Source organism: Hermetia illucens, chromosome 4, assembly GCF_905115235.1.
Source record: "Hermetia illucens chromosome 4, iHerIll2.2.curated.20191125, whole genome shotgun sequence".
Classification (NCBI taxonomy): Eukaryota; Metazoa; Arthropoda; class Insecta; order Diptera; family Stratiomyidae; genus Hermetia; species Hermetia illucens.
Window position 1 is genome coordinate 79,853,459 of NC_051852.1, and position 23,375 is coordinate 79,876,833.

Genomic DNA, 23,375 nt, shown 5'->3' on the forward strand with positions numbered 1-23,375 from the left:
TTTGAGTTAGAAATATTTGTACCTTAAACCAGCGGTTTTCAGTATATGTACATATATTTTTGTCAGAAGTATGTGCACGATCAATTTATAATATATATGTTTATGTACTATTATTAACTTTATTTGAACAGGTATCGGTATGGAGGGTATTCCGGAGCCTAGGCACCATATAGTCGCAGCCTCCTGATTTTTTTCAGATTTTTCGGTTGGGTAGTTTCTGAAAATGGGTTCGTTAAAAAAATTACCACTTTCAACCCCCCGCATTCCCCACCTTTTCAACAAATGTCAAAGCTAAGACCGGTTTCGAAAAGTACCAACTGAGACCTTTGATTTGATACCCCACATGACTATATTTGATGAAAAAAAAATTTGCATGTATGGGGACCCCCCCTTAAATTCGACGTAAAAGGATGTAACTCACTATATACGTGAGCGTTCCCAGTTCCCACATTTCTACAAAATTTGGTGTCAATCGCTATAACCGTCTCTGAAACGGCCACAATGCGATTACCCGAGGACGCAGTGCAGGAATTATTGGCGGCCGGGATAGTTCGAATCGAATGAATTGTCCATCATCTGATTGAGCAGATTTCTTTAAAGAGGTGCCTCACGTTTGATCATTTCGCGAAGGCATGCACCAGCGGCATTGATCGGTCCGATCGATGCACAAGGTGGGTAGGGTGGTAGGGAGAAAGGCCATATTGCCAAAGAGTGCAATAGGGACACCAAATGCTTATTGTGCGAAGAAAAGTAGGGACGGCAAATCGGCATATTGCCGGAAGTGCTAAATGCCCGGAATTCAGGAAGGCGCTGATGCTCAGGATTTACTCGAGAGAACCACCTACGAATTCGAGGTGGAAATTTCCACCATTATCGAACCTTATAGAAATTGTCACCGTGGCGTGTAGGTGACAGATACGACTGATGGGGCGGCGATATTGGCATGCGATATTGGCGGCCAGACTGTGTGTAGCTGTTACGCCACACAGTTTGGGACTCTCCGAATTCGAGGAGGTGCTTGACAGTTTTGCTCTCGATGCAAGGAGTCGTAGTCCAAGGCTTCCTGCCGGTGACTTCAATGCTTGGACCCTTGAGTGACAAATGCAGGGAAGCGCAGTCTATTAGACGCTTTTGCACAGTTAGATATAACTCTGGTTAGCGAAGTTTATGTAAACACCTTTCAGAAATGGGTGCCTGAAAGATGTCAGCCTGGTCTGCAAAAGGCCCGGATAAGCAGACCTTCATGGAGGTGTGGCTATACCAACCTAGTAAAATAGGCGCCTGTACAAAAAGAACTGCCCCTGTGGCCCAATGCATCGCCAAAGCATGTGGCGCGTCCATGCCTAGGGGGTGCTCATTATCCAGTAGACTGGTGGAATACTGAGCTGCCCAGCCTTCGATCAGCTTGTCACCAAACCCGAAGAGCGGCTCAGAGGGCGGTAGACAGAATCAACCAAGGACAAAAAGAGCGGGACTATAAGGAAGCTCGCAAAACCCTCAAGCTTACCATCCAACAGAGCAAGAGGAATGCTTTAACAAGCTCTGTTTAGAAGTCGACGTAAACCACGTGTTCGGAGCGCCTATATAGTCGTGATGGAGCGATTCAGAGGCCATTCATCTCTGCAGATCACGTGCCCTACTCTCTTCTTAAAAATCATCAAGGGGTTATTTCCTCAGAAAGAAAGGGCCCTGATAGTGACGGCAATACCGCCAGTTAGTTGCTAGAGATTTGCGGTAGAATAGCAGATAACAAAACCACGGATCTGAATCTAACCTTGCCGTCAAATCCGGACCGGACATATTCGTCGAGTTCTTTGAAGCGTGCATGTCCGGGAAGATATTTCTTGCAGTATGGAAGCGGCAAAGGTTAGTACTATTGCCTACGGCTGATAAACCTCCAGGTGAGCCAACCTTCTACCGTCCTGCAGACCTAAGTGTCTTTTGGAAACTGTGGAAAAATGAGAACTACAATAGATAACTCTAAGTTGTTCAGAGCCAGGGAGGCTCTCAGATCGTCAGTATGGTTTCCAGCCAAAACCATTGATGCCATCGCAATGGTTACTGACTTGGCTGAAGATGCAATTCACGGAAATGGTAATACTAGCAAATATCCAAATGCATTCAATTCTGCCAATTGGAACCTAATACGGGAGTCTTAGTTCGCAGCTATTGTCAACAGCTATTTACAAGAACGGAGCTTCTGGTGTGACACCGATGACGGACCCCAGGAGTTTGTTGTCTCAGCAGGTGCAACGATGTTCTTAATCGTCCGGGGTCGGACTAAGCCAAAGTGGTAGGTTACGCCGACGATATATCGCTGGTTGTAGTCGCAAAGGATCTTGAAGATGCCGAGTTATACTCATGCGAAGCGATCAGTGCCATTATGTGTTTGCTATAGAATTCTGGTCTGACTCTTGCGGAGGTAAAAATAAAAGCGATCCTAACAAACAAACAAACTCAATGCAGTCTACAGAAGAACAGCCCTAAGGGTGCGATCTACATTCAAGACTGACTCAGATGATGCAGTATTCGTCATCTCGGGAATTATGCCCATTGACATCTTGGCAGATGAAATGACGAACACATACAGTGCGAAGTCTATTTCTCCTTTAGCGCAGACGAGAACGCCGAAAGGGAGAGAGCTTCGATTGTGAGGTATAGGTAGTTTTGTGGAAGAAAGGAAAAACCTAGAGAAGATTCTGGGAGGAGTCCTCGTACCAGAAAATCTGATGCGGAGGATGCTAGCATATCAGGAAGACTGAGATGCGATCAACTTACGTACGCCGCGTAAAGACGAAAATTGACCAAGCTAAAGTGAGCTGATTCTACCCCGTGATGTAATACCTTATGGTGGTTTCACGTAGCATGGGGAAGTCGGGGGTGGTTTCAGTGGGTATAAATCCAACACGCTCCTCCAAAAAAGGACATTGTTTTATAAACAAAACCTTAAAAACGACTTGATGTCAACGAATCTCGGAAATCCTCATTCGAGCCATAGTGACGAATGTTGCGATTAGTTTGATGAAAAAGTTATCAAAATCGATTTAATATTTCCTAGGAAAAATGAGGAAAAGCACCGAGAAACGTCTTTTCGAGATAACCACGTTCAAAGTTTCAGAAAATATTTGCGAAGAACCTTGTTAAAAAACAATCAAGCAAATTGAATAATAAATAGCCGAGAAATCTTCAAAAGTATCCAGATAAACGTCGTGTCACAACACAAAAACAACTCATATGGAAACTATGTGTTGTGTCTTGTTGTTAGTAAGTGACTTGTATGAAATTTCCTGATTTGCCTTCACAAGAAAAAATCCAAAAAAACTATGGCGAGTTTGGACTTTCAACTTGGAATATTTCTAGAGACCATATTCGATCGATTTAGTAAATATAAAAAATTGAAGGAATCAACGTGAGCTCGCGACCGCGGGGCGGAAATAGATTTCGAGCTGTTTGAAGGGCATCTCGCCGCGGTAGGTAATGTCAGTAGAGGTTGATCAATGAACCTACCGCCATGTAAAAAATCATGCGAGAATATATATCGAGTAAGGTCCTGCCTTGTTGCACGCAAAGGAGATTAGAAGAGGAGAGAGGGTAGTCCTCACGACGAAATTTTTACTTAAAAGGGAGAGGTCGAGTGAATTTGCGTTATATCTTCTTAGGAACAAAATAGTTACTGTTGGGGAAGGGAGACGAAAGCAGGGAGCAATACTTAAGGATAGTTCTAAAAATGGCGTTGTAAAGTACTAATTGAACGGAGCCAAGAAGAAGTAGAATGCAATATAAAGTGTGACATTCTGGAAGCATGGCAGGTGACTTCGAAGCAGTGGCTATCGAAACGGAGCTTATCTCCGAAGGTTACGTCAAGCTCTTCGATGGAGCTTAGGTAGGATAAAGACAAGACAAGTGAGTAGCAAGCACATCGTGTGACACCCTGGTTTTGCGGCGAGATCCACCAATTCGATACCCCTAAGAGCTGTCTGGCGTCCTGACCTACGCCATCGCTCCATCTCAGGCAGGGTCTGCCTCGTCTTCTCTTTCTACCATGGATATTGCCCTTATAGAGTTTTTCGGTTGGATCATCCTCATCTATACCCAGTGACCCGTCCACCGTAACCTATTGAGCCGGATTTTATCCAGAACCGGACGGTCATGGTATTGTCGTTTCGTCGTTATGTAGGCTACACAACCGTTCATGTAGGGGGCCAAAAATTCTTGAACACGGACAAGAGTTCGCAATATTTCTTACTTGGAACCCAAGTCTCCGAGGAATACATGAGGACTGGCAAGATCATTGTCTTATACAGTAAGAGCTCTAGGGCTAGATTGAAGAGGACGCATGATAGGGCATCCCTTTCTCTTAGAGCGATGTTGATGTTGAATGGTCTCGAGAGTGATCCCGCTGCTCTTATCTGGCCTCGTACATTGGTCAGGGTCAGGCTAGTTAGTCTTATCAATTTCGTTGGGATACCGAATTCTCTCATGGTCATGTACAGTTTTACCCTGACTATGCTATCATAGGCGGCTTTAAAGATGAAAAGATGATGCAACTGGTGTTCAAATTCCAACAGTTTTTCCATCGCTTGCCGTAGAAAGAAAATCTGATCTGTTATTGATTTGCCTGGAGTGAAGCCTCTATGGTATGGGCCAATGATATTGTGGGCGTATGGGGCTATCCGGCCTAGCAAGATAGAGGAGAATATCTTATAGATGGTACTCAGCAACATGATACCTCTATAATAGGTGTATGAGACAGATAATACCTCATTGCCAGGCGTCAGACATTCATTCGCTGTCCCCTACTTTGAGCATAAGTTGATGAACCACTTGGTGTAATTGGTCGCCTCCATATTTAACCAATTCGGCCGTAATTTCAGCGGCTCCTGGCGACTTATGGTTTTTAAGGCAATGAATTGCATGGATTATTTTTTCTATGCTTGGTGGAGACAGCATTTGTCCGTCGTCTTCAGTTGGTGGGACCTACAACTCGCTGATATTTTGGTTGTTGAGCAGTTCATCAAAATACTCAACCCATCGCTCCAATATGCCCATTCTGTCGGAAATCAGATTTTTTAGTTTGTCAACGGTTTTTCTAAACCTAGTCAAAATCCAGCGAGCCAAAAAATTAAAGCAATCTCTATATTTAGTATTTAAAGTGTTTATTTTAGATGTCTGATAACGAAATGTTGTCAAGTGATGAAAAAATGTTTATTATAGAAGAAAATGAAAGAAGAGAAAGCTTAAAAGACGTTTGAGAATGTTTTAAGGTCTCTCCTTCAGCTGTATGACAATGCAAGTGGAAAAAGGGCAGACAAGAAGGAAGTGAATGTGGAATTAAAATCAGAAGAAAGGCTTAGTTGACCTCTGGTACGAATTTTCTAGAAAGATTCGCCCACAACCAATATGGATATTCGAATAGCAACGGCCGAAAGCAACAGTATTTATGTGTCAAAATTTACGGTCCAGCGAATTTTGGGGCAAGATCTCCAATGACTATTATCCCAAATACGGAGGAACAGCACAAAATAGACTTCCTGAATATATAGTATTTTGATTTTCATGAAAGGCAGCGAAAAGAAGGCTTCTTTTGACTTCTCCAGCAACAATAACAAAATCTACTAAAAATGTTCACGAATTAACATTGAGAACTTAGGAAGTAGAAGCGTAATAACAATATTGCAAATATAACCAAATAAATGTAAATTATAATATAAAGTGAGTGAAATTAGGCGCTACTTCAGCCGACGCTGATACTGAAATGAATACTAAAGAGACATGTGAGTCGCATCTGTCACAGCTCAACGAATTCTCAGTCACACTCATAACTGCACTTTTCCGTAAACAATGAACGATCGACAGATAGCATTACTGACCTACAAAGTCGTTCTATACTAAGAGAAGGTGTTAATCTTTGAAAATATTCCCGACACTATTGTTCAACACCAATGTAAACAGTACGTGCATTCAATGTAAATTATATTCAATATTTGAAATTTAAAATAAAATGATTGTCCAAATATCTCGCAGACATACTGAGCAGACAATAAAAATTTTAATATCTTCTATAATTAATATTTTATAAGTGAAGTAAAAGACGTTGCTGGTCTCTAAATATTCAGGGATTAACTCCATTGTTTCTCATGTTATATGGTATATAATAGATTTGAGTAATTAAATGCAAAGACCGTTTAGAGTGAAGAGATATGTTACCATCTTGCTTTTCATTTTATTCATCCATCTTCGGAGTAAGTAACGATGTTAGTCATTCCAGTAGCACTGCGTGAAATTTATGCCCGTTTTCGCTGAATGCATCACTAAACTACTCGTAAATATTTGTAGTAAGTTGTTGTTTCACATCTGTTGAGGGCTTTTATTCATTGTAGGCAGTGCCGTTTATTGATTAGTATTCTAGGTTTTTCGAGTTAGTTTCCGTAGGCTTCAGTAAGAAGGTTTATGTCGCTGGGCTCTTCTTATTGCTTTATCTTGCAGCCATCGATAAACTACATATGCCTGCACAAAACCCGACTATCCACCCATAAAAGCGTTTCCCGATTTTCGCTTTGGCAGCCTAAATTCACAACATATAAATCGTGGGACAAAAATTCCATTTCTTGGCAATTTACAATCCATTCATTGTTCCCTATAGCCATTTACATCGCTTCTATTATGCATGCCAAGTCGACCGTAACGTTCGTGATTAGACATGTGATATATTTTGAATTTCAATTGATTTGAATTTCTATTACTAATTACTTATGCGTTTATTCTTAAAAGCTTCAATACCTTTGCTTCTATTTTATAGTTGTTCGTTCATTTCCTAGTAGGAAACCAAAAGGTGCAAATTATATTGTTGAGCACATCCATTCGTGTTGCCAGAATTTGAGTTAAAGTGGGGGATTAGGTTTCAAAATATTCCACCAAATAAAAAAACGTTTAACGACCTCCGTGGAAAGGCTAGTAATTGAAGACACATGGAACTGGTGGCTGATAATGAGACCGTATAATTTACAGGCCTTCGCACATTTGCATTTTCTTAACATCATAAGGGTTACAGGTATACATATTGCTATTAAACTGCCTTGAGGATGAAAGCTACTGAGAAGTGATAATAAGAACATATGAATACTACGGTTACACTGAACAAATGCTACTTTTCTCAGTCATAAAGGGTTTCGTACTCGCCCTAATTATCTATTCAGAAAGCGTTGAAGCCAATCAAATTGGTCTCAGTATTGTCTTCCCTAATGAACGAAGCAGGAAGCGACCGATTTCAATTCATTGACTCCAATCCAGAGATATCTCCTAAACTCGTGATCAACAAACAAAATCATGATCACTTAGCGCACGCGCCAGACAACTCACGTTTGAACCTTTCAACGCTTCTGATTAATCTCTTCCCAGAGAATCCGAAACAATTTATGTTGTATAGTTGGCGATTACGATTTTATATTTAGTCCCATTTAAACAATGCCAGTATCTCGACTGTAAGGTGCAGAACAACCGCATTCCTTGTTTCACCCAGCCGCAGCGAAGTTTGGGAAGCCTCACATGAGCAAGTCACGATGATACCACCATTCAGGGTTATTGAGGCAATGAGAAGCAGTCATGCAAGGCGTACGGTTAAAGTGCATCTTTATTGCATCTCTTTAGTCCCATCTTATGTTGCCGTTTTAGTAGCTGGGTCGTTCGTACTTCTCACCATAACTGCAAATGTAGCCTAGCAAGGGGTTTAAGCACCATTTTGAAATCGTTTAAAAGCATTACGTTGTTGTAATTTTATTGACATTGTTCATCGTTTCAAAGCACTGCGTGTATTATACCGTCTCAATTGGCTGCAAAATGAGAACAGATTTTATTACATTGTCTTTAGGCAGTTAGGGTTTCTTTCAAGGTGAAACAAGAGCTGTATTTCTGTTATCAGCGGAAATGTGGATAAAATTGCAATTCAAGAAAGCTCGAGAAAAGTAGGGTTGGAATTAAGTGGAGTGTAACCAAGGGCAACATTGCCATGTTCTTATATAAAATACAAATATATTGCACTAGTGTCAATCCATTACGATATATACATGGTAAGATCTTACAGAGAAAATAAGTGGCTTAGAAAAGAACCAGTTGAAATGCTGAGATTCGAGTTACGGGCATAGGAGGTTGTTTCTCTTTAGTCTATACTTTACTCAGCTAATTCCCAAGATTTTCTGAATGCTGCCCGTATGGATGGTTTTGTTTTTCTTGTGTAAAACACTTCCGAAGAAGAACTTCTCCATTTGTACACAGCTACAAACTCATTTGTATGCATGAAAATTGAATGAGACCAATTTATTAATTGGCTTCTTTTATTGATCTAATCTATCCTCCTCCATCATCTATATAAGATAAATTGGAACTATTTAATACTTCTCCACTTTACTGGAATGGGGTTCTAGTGACACTCTACGATGTCTTAGAATACAGTGAATTTACACGAAAGATGCAACTTTGACCTACTATAACATCGTTAACAAGTCGGGAAACCCGGAGCTGGGCACTTCAGGTATGAAAGGTTTTGTTTGCTTCTTCTGTGAGTATATTTGAGTGTAGAACTATCCCATTTGTACGTAGCCCGTTATGTGTATGCATTTAGCATGCCTGACTACCAACTTTAGTGTGGTATTGATATTTAGTTGCAGGAAATTTACACGGTAAAGTCAGCGGTGAGCTACTGTAACTTTGTTACTAATAGTATGATTTTGATCAAACTTGGGGATAATAAGCTTCATATTATATTTTATACTACTACCAACTCTCCACTCCCTGCCTTTCCAATGCATCTTAAAACTAACGGCTTCGAAAAGTACTAATTGAAACCTTTCATTTGATACCCCACATGACTATATTCGGTGAAAAAAAAATTTACACCCCCCTTTTACATGTATGGGGACTCCCCCTAAATCTCAACGCAGAAGAATATCACTCACTGCATGTGTGGACGTTCACAGTTCCCACCTTATCACCAAATTTCGTGTCAATCGGTATAGCCGTTTCTGAGAAAAAATGCGTGTGACAGACAGATATTGAACCGATTTTAATAAGGTTTTGTTTTGCAAACAAGACCTTAAAAATGGTTGGATGTCCACCTAACTTTTCAGTATATTATCTTCAATTATGGCTCTAGGATGAACTTCTAGAAAACTAAGAAAATATAGCAAATAATATATTTCTATAAATTTCATGTGAGCAGATATTGAAAAGGAATGTACATATTTTGAGTCATAGTATATTTTTTGCATTAAGGGGCCCATCTCGTTTGAAAGCCGTTTTTTTTCGCTTTTTTTTGAATTTTTTTTTTTTATCATTAATTTGCTATACCTAGTCCATAAACCTTAGGTTTCTTGTAGAAACAGATGTACAGCCTTGGCTTCAATTCTTGTCCATTTAACGAAGTCATTCAAACGACATTCGGACCGATAAATACGCGCTTTGTTACGGCGATCCTCATAAATGTGGCATGTGACTTATTACGTGTTTAGCACTATAATTTCTAAACGACTCCGGATATAAAAAAATCGCATTGCCCATATATTCTACACTACACTTCTAGATACAATTAATACAAAAAAAAATCGATTCCACGGATCCGACACACGGGATGACCCCCTTAAACCATTTGTTGTTTGTGACTTATCCGCACGAAAGTGGGGCATCTTTGATTGCTACTATCACTTTGTGCCACGTGAATAACGTGAAGACATTTATCACGGAATTGTGCCAAATGATATTAACTGCCGATGTAGATTGTTTAGCTCTAACCCCTTGTACTCCCAATGTTAACTTGTCATACCTCTCTAAAAAACTTTCATTCAAGGTGAGAAAGTTTATTAAATATTCTCACTTCGCGCATATTGCATGAAACGTGGGTAAAAATACTCATTTTTCGAAGGAAAAATGAGATATATATGTGATACAAATGCATTTAATTTCACACCCTCTTGAGTGTATTTATAGTGTAAATTTTGAAAATACTTTTTTACTTTTATTATATGAGGTACTGCCTATAATAAGGGTAATTTGGCATCAATATTTTTTTAGAGATGTAGAACACAGCACATCGTGCAGATAAATAACGAAAAAAACAAGCCAAAAACAATATATATATCCATCAGAGGTACTGTACTGCATGGGGATTGTCAATTAATTTCCAGTCTATCATATAGATGGGTCTGTCAGCTGATATAGCTTATAGCTAAATGTCTTCCAAAAAACACATGCAAATTTTATATTCATCTATCAAATGGTTTTTCTTGTATAGTTGTTTGAAGTGAAATAAAATTGGAAAATCTTCCAATGCAGTGAACAATTAGACACTTGGAGGGAAATAATGATGACATAGTGAAAGTGTCTAGGGAGGATGTTCCCTCATACGCAACAGTTAAAAGATAAATAGTTAATTCCAACCGTATCAACATTGAAGATAGATAACAAAAATTCGACCAATCATCGTTAGTTCCCAAAGAATTATTGCTCGAAGTAGAGGACAATAACTGAGCTCGTACATTTCGGATATGACAAAAAAATGCATTGAAATAAAGTTTTATGAAGGAATAAAGTTAATTTTGTTCGCCGAAGTTGCTTTAAGAAAAGAAAAGCAAAGGCGTCAGAATCTTAAAAAACCTGGTAGACAAGATTTGAAGGGCTTTGCAGAATGCAGAAAACCATTTCGGGGATAGGATGCATAAAATGGAGTATCCATGGAAAAGGATATTGCGGATCTGCTGAACCAACACCAACACCAACTGCCCAACCTATCTCCACCGCCCAACGATCTTAACGAAAGCAGGATGAAGGAAACTGCCCCGCGCTTGAAACTGGTACAAAGTGTGCCAGGTTTAGTGTTGGTTGACTACACAGAAAAACCCTTTGTTACGAAGCCGCGAAAGGAGTCTCGGATGTGATCGGACACACGACAGGCTCGGCAAAGAAACGAAAGAAATGAGTTGCGCATTTTCTCATGTAGCGTACGAACTCTATACAAAATAGTCACTATAAAGCAGTTAGCTAATATCCGGCACAGTATAAGAATGATTTCATCGAATTGCAAGAAATACTCAACACAGCGACAGGTTTTTCGGGAGAAGAGTGACTATACCAAATATCATTGTGACTATCCAGTGAACTGTAAACTCGAAATAGCTTTCCTAATCACTCAAAATATGAAACTTGCTGTTATCCGCTTTGAAAACAAAGACCAAGGGCTATGTACTCTGCGCAGAGACGGAGACCGCATTCAAGCGAGACAACGGCTTCCAAAGCTTGATGAAAATTACCTAGGACAACGGAGTGCGGACTATACAATTAGTAGTATAACATAAAATGGTCGTTAGAAATGTCTGGTTTGCGCGAAAAGAGATCCAGAAACATAACTCGTTAACTAGTGACAGAACGGAAGAATTCTGCGGATGCGAATTACAGCCGAATTGGCTAAATATGGAGCGAGCAACTCCATCAAAATTGAGAACAGCGAATCAACGCTTGACGACTCGTAACGAACGATTACTTGCTCCATACATTACATACATAAGAGCGCTAGCCTTTCAATCTCGATGCCCAGGGTTCGAATCTCCCTTGCCATAGATGTTGCGTTCGTAATTTTACTCTGAGGCTATCATTTACACGACATTAAGTGTGATGGCAAAGAAAATAAAGCACAGTCTCACTGAAATTGGAGGAAAAAAACACTAACAACAAAGAAACGGTGTGGATGGCCTATACTCCACAAAGGAATTAACAGGAGAAAAATATACATAAAAAGGAGATGACTGAGTGACATTAGTGCAGCAATTATAGAAGCATCGCGTTGCTGAGTACCATTTATCTCCGCATAACACATCAAATTTTCTCAGCAGCAATCGATGGAGAATCTGTTAGAATATGGACATCACTTGTACAATCTTTTCATCGAGTACAAAGCCGATAGCATTGAGAGGGTAAAATTTTACGCGGCCATGAGAGAATTTGGTATCTCGACAAAGTCAATAAAACTGACTGGGTTGCCCTTGACCAAATGTGTAAGGCCAAATAAAGACAGCCAAATCACTCTCGAGATCTTTCAACATTAATAACGCCATTGCGCGATGACGAAATGAACAATTGCTTTCAGACAACAGACCTTATCTCAGCTCATAAAAACTGTTTCCTTAAAAAGTCTCAACACAAAATCAAAACTTGTACTATACAAGACAATAATTTTGCCAGTCCTCAAGAGTCCTCGCAGCAAAAATTACCAACTCTTAATCGCGGACCAGACACGAATCCTCTGAAGTAATTTTGGTCGGTGGGCGTGTCACCTAATTCGTCTGCTCCTTACTGAAATAGACCTAGACCGGACACTGCCTATTGTGCCGTTGATGAACGCATACTAGGAGGTAGATTGAGAATGGTAAGGAAACGGCAAACAATCTACTTGAGATGAACTTCCCGAGAACCATATAGGGTTATATCTCTGAACCAGTTTTTGAACATATGCTCATCCCAAGGACAAGTCCTTGGTACAGAAGACGAAACTTTTCCTACTTACGGACATCTACTGCACTTCAAGAGGGATGAGCTCATGGAGTTAGAAGTGGATGAATGAAGAAATTTTTTAAGGCATTCATTTATTCCAATACGCTTAAAACCGTATCGATTATAAATTACAGAAATCGCCTTGATATTGAAACTAAATCGTTAGAACAGAAAAAAATGAAGGATATATCATTAATGTTATTAATGATTGATAAATGATTCTGCGAATTATAACTCTATTCCTAGCGCAGCAGAACTTGGAATATTTTCGAAATATAAGAACCGCCTCTTACAACATTGTACCTAAAAAATTATAAACAGCAAATTCAACTTCCCCAAATATTGATATACCTAAAAACTTCTCCAAGCTTAATAATGTCGGAACTTATTACTTACTTTGCATGCTCCGGACAATCATGCAGTAAAACTCGAAAGAAAAAGTCTTTGATCTACACAAGACTCATGAGCAACGAACATTTCTGTCCCCAAAAACGACTGATTCTTTGTTAATAACTTCTTAATTCCATTTCGAATCAATATGGATACTATGTGCTGACTCTTGTCTTCCCAGAGGTTCCTCGGTTTTCAGACTGAACGTGGGAGGTTCTGAGGCATCGATGATCACATACCGCCCGTAGAAAACCTCGAAATAGTAGACAGTGGAAATATATACAATACAATATGAGAAAAGATCCAAACCATTTCCTCTCACTTCAATATCGACATGTGAGCCTGCTTTATATAAAAAGTGACACTCGATCCGCTACATCTTTTGTGAATGATGAGTGGGTTGAATTAAATACGATATACATACAGCAAACGATGTACTGCTGACCCCGTCTTTATTCCCATATATATCTTTCTTTGAGATCTTAATAGCGTGCATTGGCTACATTGATATTACCTACTTTTCTTTTGGAGGAGATAAAAAACAACTGTTAAGTTGATATTTATAATTCTCTACTTAACATCTGAGAGATTGACGAGTCTGTATCTTAATATTACATCTAACGTTTAGAGTCAAATGGCTACATATCTGATATTAAAACTATAGAGAAAACGACAGAAATTGAAGATATGTCGGGCAGGTTACTGACCTGGCGGAGCTGTTGTTAATTAATTTTGCAATTTTTGCTTAGGCTCGCTTTAATGGACTTATCTCTTTATTTGTGGGCAAATTTTATTTAGTCAAGTGTCGAAACTACTTCGTAAGGAATCCATCACTTTCTCAATCTATGTTGCACTTGTATTTTGTGTTTGCGAATGTTATTTTTTCCTTTACAGACTTTGACTATTAAATTCTGGTAAGTTTTTGATTAATTAGTTCCCCAAGGCCAACATAGGAAGATATTCTCTGAGACCCTTTAACACATGGATGATTGCTTTATGATTTTTGTTTATAGATAAAATTAAACAAATCGGGAAACCGGAAGCTGGACACTTCAGGTATGAAATGTTTTGTGTATTCCTTTTGAGAAAAACATGTGAGTGGACACTTGTCCCATTAGTACCTAGCACGTAATATACGCATATATTATATGGGAATACTGACATTCAAAGTCTTGCACAGAAGCGACAATTTTGACCTATTATAACTTTGTTAGTAGTAGTGCGATTTCTACCAAACTGAGTAGAAAGATGCTTTATGTTATAGCCTACATTTCGTGATTCCCTTGAGGGAGGTTTTGCAGTGAAATACTAAAAATTATATTAATATACTATTGTTAACTTTATTTGGAGGGTATGGAGGGCATTTCAGAGCCTAGGCACCATATAGCGGCAACCTCTTGCTTTTTTCAGATTTTTCGGTTGGGTAGTTTAAGAATGCGGCCGTGAAAGAAATGATCCCTTTCAACTCCCTACACTCTCCATCTTTCCAACAAATGTCAAAACTAACACTAGTTTGGGAAAGTACTAATCGAGACCTTTCATTTGATACTCTACATGACTATATGACATTTTTCCTTCTCGCTGGAAAGTGGCCAGACTCGCGTTAATCCGTAAGGGTAAAGGAGATCCGGAGCTCCCGTCTGCATACCGACCGCTGTGTATGCTTGACACGGCCGGAAAAGTGCTCGAGAAGCTCATCAGGGGTAGACTCGCTGAAGCGATCCGTGCTGCCGGGGACTTATCCGCAAGGCAGTTCGGGTTTAGAACAGGGAAATCTACAGTGGATGCTGTTATGGAGGTCGTAGATGCGTTTAATCGAGCCGGGGCGCACAGCCGCCGATCTCGACGGATAGTGCTCCTCATAACGCTTGACGTCAGAAATGCCTTCAATTCCGTAAGATGGACAGATATGCTGGGCACACTAGAGAACTCCTTTCACGTGCCAAGCTATCTCTTGCGGATATTGAGGGATTATCTGAAAGACCGCTCCCTGTTCTATGAGACGCTAGAGGGCCAGAGGAGGATGGAAATCACGTCGGGAGTAGCGCAGGGATCCATCCTAGGGCCGGACCTCTGGAACGCTTCCTACGATAGTCTGCTGAGACTCGATATGCCTGAAGAGTCGCGCCTGGTCGGTTATGCAGACGACGTTGCGGCACTTGTTGCCGGACGCACTGTTGAACAGGCGCAAAGCAGACTTGGCATATTGATGCGACGGGTAAGCGGATGGATGACTGCTCACGGTTTCAACCTTGCGCTGGAGAAAACCGAAGTAGTCATCCTGACCAGAAGGAGAATCCCGACCTTGCGTCCCATATCGATCGGCGAGTTGACTATAGAGTCAAAACCAGCGGTTAAATACCTTGGTTTAATGCTCGACTCGAAGATGAGCTTCTTCGAGCAAATCAAAGCAGCCGCGGACAGGGCTGCAGCAGGAGTCGCGGCCTTGAGTCGACTAATGGCGAATGTGGGCGGCCCTATATCAACTAGGAGACGTCTCCTCACGGGAGCAACGCAGTCCGTCCTTCTCTATGGTGCGGAGGTATGGGCTGATGCCCTTGACAAGGAGGTGCATCGTAAACGCCTAGCTCAAGTGCAGAGGCGGGGAGCTTTGCGAGTGGCGTCTGCTTATCGCACTGTCTCCGAACCGGCTGTGATGGTGATTGCGGGAGTGATCCCCGTTGCCCTCCTTGCCAAGGAGCGCAAAGTTATCTACCGCCGTAAGGGCGAAAACTTAAGAGAAGTGGTTGCCCGTGAAGAACGTCAACGCACCCTTAACGAGTGGCAAGTTTCTTGGCAAAATGAGCCAAGGGGCAAGTGGACTGCGCGGCTCATCGACAAATTAGACCCATGGTTGAACAGAAAGCACGGTGAGATTGATTACTTCCTTACCCAACTTCTAAGTGGGCATGGAGGTTTTCAGTCTTACCTGCACAGGGTTGGGAAGGCGCGATCTCCTGATTGTGTGTTCTGCAATAGAGTGCCGGATGACGCTGAACACACCTTTTTCTCTTGCGAGAGGTGGGATGGCCTCCGCCAGCAGCTTTATGCAGACACAGGGGAGCTCTCTCCAGACAACATTGTCAGAGAGATGCTGAAGAGCGCTGGCAGCTGGAATCGTATTGCGCATTATGTTCGGGCTCTTCTTACTACGAAGAAGATTGAACTCGACCGGCAGAGGGATCGGACGGTAAGGGGTTCCCTGAACTAACAACTCCCTTCCTCTCCTCCCCTCCCGTTGGTGAAAGGATTTCCCTGACTTGAAGGCTCCCAAAGCCGGGAGAGCGGGAGGGCTAGCCCGAAGTAATGTGTCAAACGGTTCCAGGCTAGTTCTCTGATGACAAGGAGGTGTTTAGTTGGTAGTCCGCCAGCGTGCTTTTGCGGGAGTCCAACACTCTGTGCGTAAACGCATTCACCTACCCTACTCCAAAAAAAAAAATAATTGGTGATGCGACATAGCTCTGTGAATTTGACATTGAAATAAGTTAATAATCATCAGTATCCCTGAGAAAAGGCGAGCTGAAACCAAACAAAAAAAACGCAATTCGTTGAAAAACTGAAAGCTACACCGAAAATCGTCGACGAAAAATAATTCGAGGAATGGAAAAGACGTTGCCACATATGTGTTGCATCAGATGGAGCCTACTTTAAAGGTGACAAAATAAGTATTGTCGAATAATTTAATGACTTGTATTTTATTTACAAATTGTTAGCTCTTACACATTTAATTTTAATGTAAAGTGATCCTAAAATATTCCATGGTTTTCGTGATTTTTATGGACTGATTCATCAAATTGAAGGAAAGCAAAAGCTAGATCGTTTACTAGTGCCAAAATATATTGTAATCGTGAAGTATCAGATAGATTGTATCTGGACTTAAGGGGTTTTTTTAGTCAATTTTAAAAAGTTCATAATAAACTATTAGTAAGTTTATTTGAGCAGATATTGAAATGGGACTTGGGAGGTGTTATTTCACAAAACCTTAATAACGATAAAAAAAAATAATAATAATAATCGTTGGCGCAACAATCCATATTGGATCAGGGCCTTGAAGTGTGTTAGAGCACTTCATTCAAAACCGAAACGGTACACTACAGTATACTGTAGGAGGCAATGTGGTCAGCATTGCGTTCGCCCGAGATTATTGCCCTGATTTGACTCAGGTACTTATTCACAGCTGAGTCGACTGGTATCGGACGTCAAATCACGATACGGATCCCACTGCCACCAGTGAGATTTGAACCATGACCTTCCGTACGATAGCCTTATGCTCTAACCACTCAGCTATCCGGACGATAAAAAAAGTAAATTTAAAATGTTCCTATCCGTGTCATGGACCTTGGCAAAATGGCTTTGGATTTAGAAAGAGAGACAAGTAGAGCTAGATTGAAGATAAACACCAACAAAACCGAGGTTCTCAATCTGACCGTCATCGCACTGTGCCTATCTGCATTAATGTGCAGAATATCGAAGGCGTCGACCAGTTCGTGTATCAGAAAAGCGCGGTTTCTGACTACGGTGGCACTGAACTAGCTCAGATCAAGTTGAGACTGTTCTGTGCTAGTGCTCTTTCTGTGTTGCTAGATCATAGTAACATATGGAAAGTGATCTCCTCTGTCACCGGGAGGCTACCAGCCTCCATCAATTGCTGCCTGCGTCGTGTCATTGAAGTACGCTGGCCAGATACAACTACAAACGAAGAACTTGGTCAGCGCACAGACCTGGCACACAGAACAATAGAGGAGTGCGGCTGTCTCTGGAAGGCCTGGTGGAGCTGAAGCGCATTTAAGGAATTTCGAACGATGGCGCGTAAGGGAACCATATATTTCCATTAATAAGCCATGTATGATTTTTTATATTCACACCAAGTTTGCTTCTTCTAGAATGAGGGCGATTTTTTGACAAGTTCCTAAATATAGTTTTCTACCATTATTGATTTTATATGAACAATTATCGAATTGGAATGTATTTCAAGATTCAAATACATTACTATTTTTTTCTAAAAATAAATTCAGTTGTATAGATTCTAAGAACGAGACCGGTTCCCCTTTATGGCACCTACATTTTGAGTATGAACTTTCCTACCTTGTAGCTAATGTGGGACGTTAGGCTTGTTTTGAAAAGCATTAGTTGAGCCCTTTCACACGACCGTCTTCTGAGCAAAAAAAAATACACCCCACCCCCTTCACCTGTTTCGAGAGCTACTCTTGAACTTATTCGAAAATCATGCCACTCATTACACCCAGCCACACATTCCCACCAAATTTCGTGCCAGCCCGGTTCCGAGTAAATTCAGTGTGGCAAACGAGCTGTTGTTGTATCGATTCCAATAGTTTTATTTTACACAGAACATTAAAAATGGGTGAAAATGTCTGCGCTAAATAATAAATAATATTACAACATTCGCATCAGTTCACTTGCATTCAAATCGTTTACTCCAGTTTTTTTAACAATAAGAGAATTTCATTTACAGCAATTTACTCTTTGCTACCAACTTGAGAAGGTGCGAGCATCGCAGCAGATGGATACTAAATAAACAGTAATTTGTAGCGTCATACACATCACAGATTTGACTCTGACTTCTGTGCAGTGAGAGGCTAAGACAAGATAAACCGAGGGATGGCATGGTATGCACATACAAAACATAAAGATGGAGAATGGGAAGATAAAAAAGCCTGCGTGCCTTGGTTTCGCTTTGTCATATCCGACAATGTAACATAAAATCTCCCAAATAAGTTCATCCATTCGGAATGTATATCTCTTTCATATCATATTGCTGACCACATTTAAATTTCTGCCCAGATTGTGGAATATGCACGCGAAAATTTTATATATGTATCTGCTGAGTATATCTATATTTGTAAACTTGAGATTCAAATTATTTAGAAAAAATGCCTCATACGCTAAGAATGTATATTTTCAAACTGGTTCGAAAACTTTTATCAACTTCTCAAATTTCTTGAGGAAGGACGATATTATGCATCTATCGTTACTTGAAATTAATTTGGTCATCAGCTTCTCTGGATATATATCAATTTATATATGTTTCTCACTTTTTCGCCTTTGGTTTCCAAGGTAATCACCATGCATGCAGCCGACGAACCAAGAAACACATCACATGCCTAGCACCAAAGATATTGTATATTTATCGACCAATCCACCTGGGTCGGATAAAAACAGCCGCTTGGCGACCACAAACGAGTTTTTGTTGTAGTCATTGACGAGGCCCCCTCGTTTTCAACACAATACTTGTAAAATGCAGTCAACAAACAAACCCAATACAAATTTTGTAATGCACCGAACACTAATAGTTATTAGTTATGGGTCGCAAGACGGTGCCGGTGCGTTCAGGTAAAAGAATCTACGTATGATGTGTAAAATAACAACTGACAGGCTTTTAGGAAAAGCAGACCATGTAATTGAATAATATCAATTTAGATTACTTAGCCAATAATGAACGCAATTACGATTACAATGCTGCTGCCAGTGCTAATTGTATCTTTTATATTCCATAACCTTGAAATACTTTCGCATCGTTGCTTTTAATTGTCAAATTTGGCGATATCGCTGTAAGTAATAATAAATGCTGGGAATAAATGGGGCAAAGCTCGCATACAATATCGTTATCATAGTAACTGTGCGAGAAACGAACATCGTAAAACTATTACTGTTCGGAAGTGTATCCATCCTACTCAATATTGACATGGAACACAGAAGTACGTTAATGCTGAAGGTAACCTAATGAATGCTAGTGGGCTAAATTAGTTGCATTTTTATAAAAAGGCTTACCAATATACCTGGGGAAGCACTTCAAGCAATGCCAATATTGACGGAACTTTTAATAATGCAAATAAGATAAAAAACTAGATCACTTAGTACCAACACAGTAATTTCAACACCACTTCTGTTATCAGCATCACGATAAGCGAAACACAACATCAGAGCCACACATTTTGCACGTTTGTAGAGCACACCTTACTCTCCGCACCAATTACAGTTCAGTAGGGGTAAATTGATTCAATCTCGCAAGGATCTATTGGGGAAGTTTTATTGGTACCACTATGCACATTGTTAGGAGCACTTCCAACTGACATGAATTACGTTCACCATTTACGTAATTTGGGTTGTACTTCTTTAATTAGAGGAATCTTGCCCTATCTTCAAATTATTCTAGCTTCTCTAGAAAACGACAGTGAGACTGGATTACACAGCTATGGTTGGCTCATAGCTCACAGTACGCGACGCTCGTACTACGCAAAGTATTCAAGTTGACTGATTGAGTGACTGAATGAATCGTTGAACGGCAGCAAAGCAGTTGTGAGACAGCAAAATGTGTGGCTTTCAAGCTGCACCATGTTCCTCCCATTGTTAGGACCGTTGACTGCCAAACTCTATTCAACTTGCTCCCAATTGTTGCATCAACTTAACATAAAGAACGACAGGCATCACACGCAGCGAACGATGAGTATCTTTCTCATTCACATTCAAGTTTTGAAGAGATACAGTTTTTGCATTACATCTCAACATGCAGCTGCAGCGAGAATTAGCCATGTTTGTATTTTCTTGAAGCTTCCGAAAAATGCCGAGCTTATGTTTACCACTTTCATACATCCAGGAAGTTGCAGAGTATATGCTACTGATAGCAGTGAAGCGTATATAGTGGTGGAAATTTCTATTATCGGAATGAACAAAACAATAATTCAGTGATGGATGCTGTAATTAGTCGCTATGCATTTATGTTTTCCCGCAAAATTAAGAACCACAGTAAATTGCGTGTAGTCTCACTACTTCGCTTCCGCCCTTTACCATTAACAGTGCGTAACCATACTGCATGAACAAGAAGTAAATGACCGTGTAGCATCCAGGCGTCGCAACTTCACCCAGACTAATTGCATTTACTATTTGTATTTATTACTATCCACCCCGATATGAAATGGGGACATAGAATTTATTTGTCGTAGAAGGCAATCGAAGGGGATACAATTTTGTAGGCAGCAGGTTGCTAGTCCACCAAACTCTGGAATTTCCTTTCCACCCCAGGATGCTCCCATGACCTAGCTTTAGCGAGAATTTCAGTGACACAGACTGGACATACTTGGGTAAAGCAAGGCAGATGGTATTCCAGCAGAGGTATACAAACTGGTATTCCAACACCGGGCAGACCTACTGCTCGGCGCATTCAAGGCTTGCCTGACAGAGGGCATTTTCCCCGCTCGTTGGAAGGAGGCGAGGCTTGCGCTGATCCATAAAGGGAAAGGCGACCCCGAATTGCCGTCTGCATACCCCCCACTGTGTATGCTTGACACTGCTGGTAAAATGCTCGAAAAGCTCATCAGAAGTGGACTCGTTGAAGCGATACGCGCTGCCGGAGATTTATCTCCCCGGCAGTTTGGTTTTAGAGCAGGGAGATCCACAATTGATGCTGCCATGCAAATCGTGGACGCCGTTCGACGAGCAGAGGCACATAGCCGCCGAACTCGACGGGTGGTGCTGCTCGTAACACTTGACGTCAGAAACGCATTTAATTCCATAAGATGGAAAGACATTCTAGGCACACTAGACAATGCTTTCAACGTGCCGAACTATCTCTTCCGGATATTGAGGGACTATCTGAGAAACCGCTCCCTGCTCTATGAAACACTAGAGGGTCAAAGGAGGATGGAGTTGACGTCAAGCGTAGCACAGGGATCCATCCTAGGGCCGGACCTCTGGAACGCTACCTATGACAGTCTACTTAAACTCGACATGCCAGAAGAGTCGCGCCTGGTCGGCTATGCAGATGATGTCGCAGCGCTTGTTCCTGGACGCACTGTCGAACAGGAGCAAAGCAGCACATATTGATGCGACGGGTAAGCGGATGGATGACTACTCATGGTTTCAACCTTGTACTGGTAAAAACCGAAGTAGTCATCAGACTAAAAAGAGAATTCCAACCCTGCGTCCTATATCGTTCCGCGAGTCGATAATCGAGTCGAAATCAGCGATAACGTACCTCGGGACCTCTTGACTCAAAGATGAGCTTTTTTGAGCAAATCAAAGCAGCAACGAACAAGGCTGCAGCTGGAATTTCGGCGTTAAGTATGCTAATGGCAAACTAGCAGGCGACGTCTCCTAATGAATTCAACGCAGTCTGTCCTGCTCTACGGCGCAGAGGTATGGGCTGACGGTCTTAAAGAGGTATATCGTAAACGTCTCGCACAAGTACAGAGACGGGGAGCTTTGCGGGTGGCGTTTGCGTACCGCACTGTTTCTAAACCGGCCGTGATGGTGATCGCGGGAATGATCCCCGTTGTCCTTCTTGCTAAGGAGCGTCAAGCCATTTTCAAGCGGAAGGGAGATGAGTCAAGGGAGGTGGTTGCTCGCGAAGAATGGCAATGCACTCTAGATGAGTGGCGGCTCTCGTGACAAAATGAAACTAGAGGCCGATGGACTGCGCGGCTCATCGGGAACTTAGATGCGTGCCTGAATCGGAAGCATGGTGAGACTGACCATTTCCTTACCCAATTTTTAAGTGGGTATGGAAGTTTTCAGTCTTACCTGCACAAGATTAGAAAGGGACGATCTCCGAATTGTGTGTTTTGCAATGGAGTTGTAGACGACTCCCACCACTTTTCCCGTGGAAAGTGGGATGGGGTTCATCAGCAGCTCTATTGAAACACGGAGATCTCTCACCAGACAACATTGTCGAAGAGATGCTGAGGACTGCTGACAGGTGGAGGCGTGTTGCCCATTACGTTCGGGCCCTTCTCGTTGCTAAGAAGATAGAGCTCGACAGGTGGAGGAACCGGATGGCAAGGGGTTCCTTGATCTGACAGTTCCCTTCCTCCTCTCCCCTCCCGTTGGTGAAAGCAATTCCCTGATTTGAAGGTTCCGCAAGGCGGGAGAGTTCGGGGACTAGCCAGAAGTAATGTGACAAACGGTTCCATTCTAGCTTTCTGACGATGGGGAGCTGTTTAGTTGGTAGTTAGACGACATACCGGGAGTACAACCGGGAGTGGCACTGTGGTAGATGGTGGGACTCTGGGAAATGTTCCTCTCCGTATTAAAGCTATGCGCTATTTTACTCTAGAGTCTGCCGGAAGTAAGCGTGAATCCGGTGTCGAGTCAATGCTTGTCGCATCCGCTGATTGCGCCCTCATGGCTTAAGATCCGATGTCAGACAGAATATGTTGCGCACCAACGGCGACTTCCGATTCAGAGGAGAAGGAGACTATTTATGAACAACTCTACGCAGTCCAGGTGAGATATCCTTATCTTACTCGGATATGTGATGGAGAACACGGCCTTGAGGACTGGTGAGAGATTTTCGGTTTCCTGCAACTTTCACTGCTTTGTCATTGACGGGACATTGCATTGGGTCACCATCAAAGCTGCTCTCGGGCGCCAGGTTGCTATCCACGTTCGGAGAAGACGAGCGATAAAATCTGCCTGAATGAGGATCGAGAAGCGTA

General features: G+C 41.5%; 1 protein-coding gene across 8 annotated transcripts in view; it reads right to left on the reverse strand.

Annotated features, from left to right (window-relative positions):
• The window catches only part of LOC119656054 (dnaJ homolog subfamily B member 6), a 215,104-nt gene that overhangs the window by 143,605 nt on the left and 48,124 nt on the right, over positions 1-23,375 (reverse strand). The window contains exon 1 of one of the 8 annotated variants that reach the window (XM_038062323.1): positions 19,722-20,193. The exons of 6 other annotated variants lie outside the window; for them this stretch is intronic. The gene's annotated coding sequence lies outside the window, so the exon portion shown is untranslated. Of the gene's footprint in view, positions 1-19,713; positions 20,194-23,375 lie in introns of those variants that run through there. One more of the 8 variants, XM_038062321.1, reaches the window with a different exon arrangement.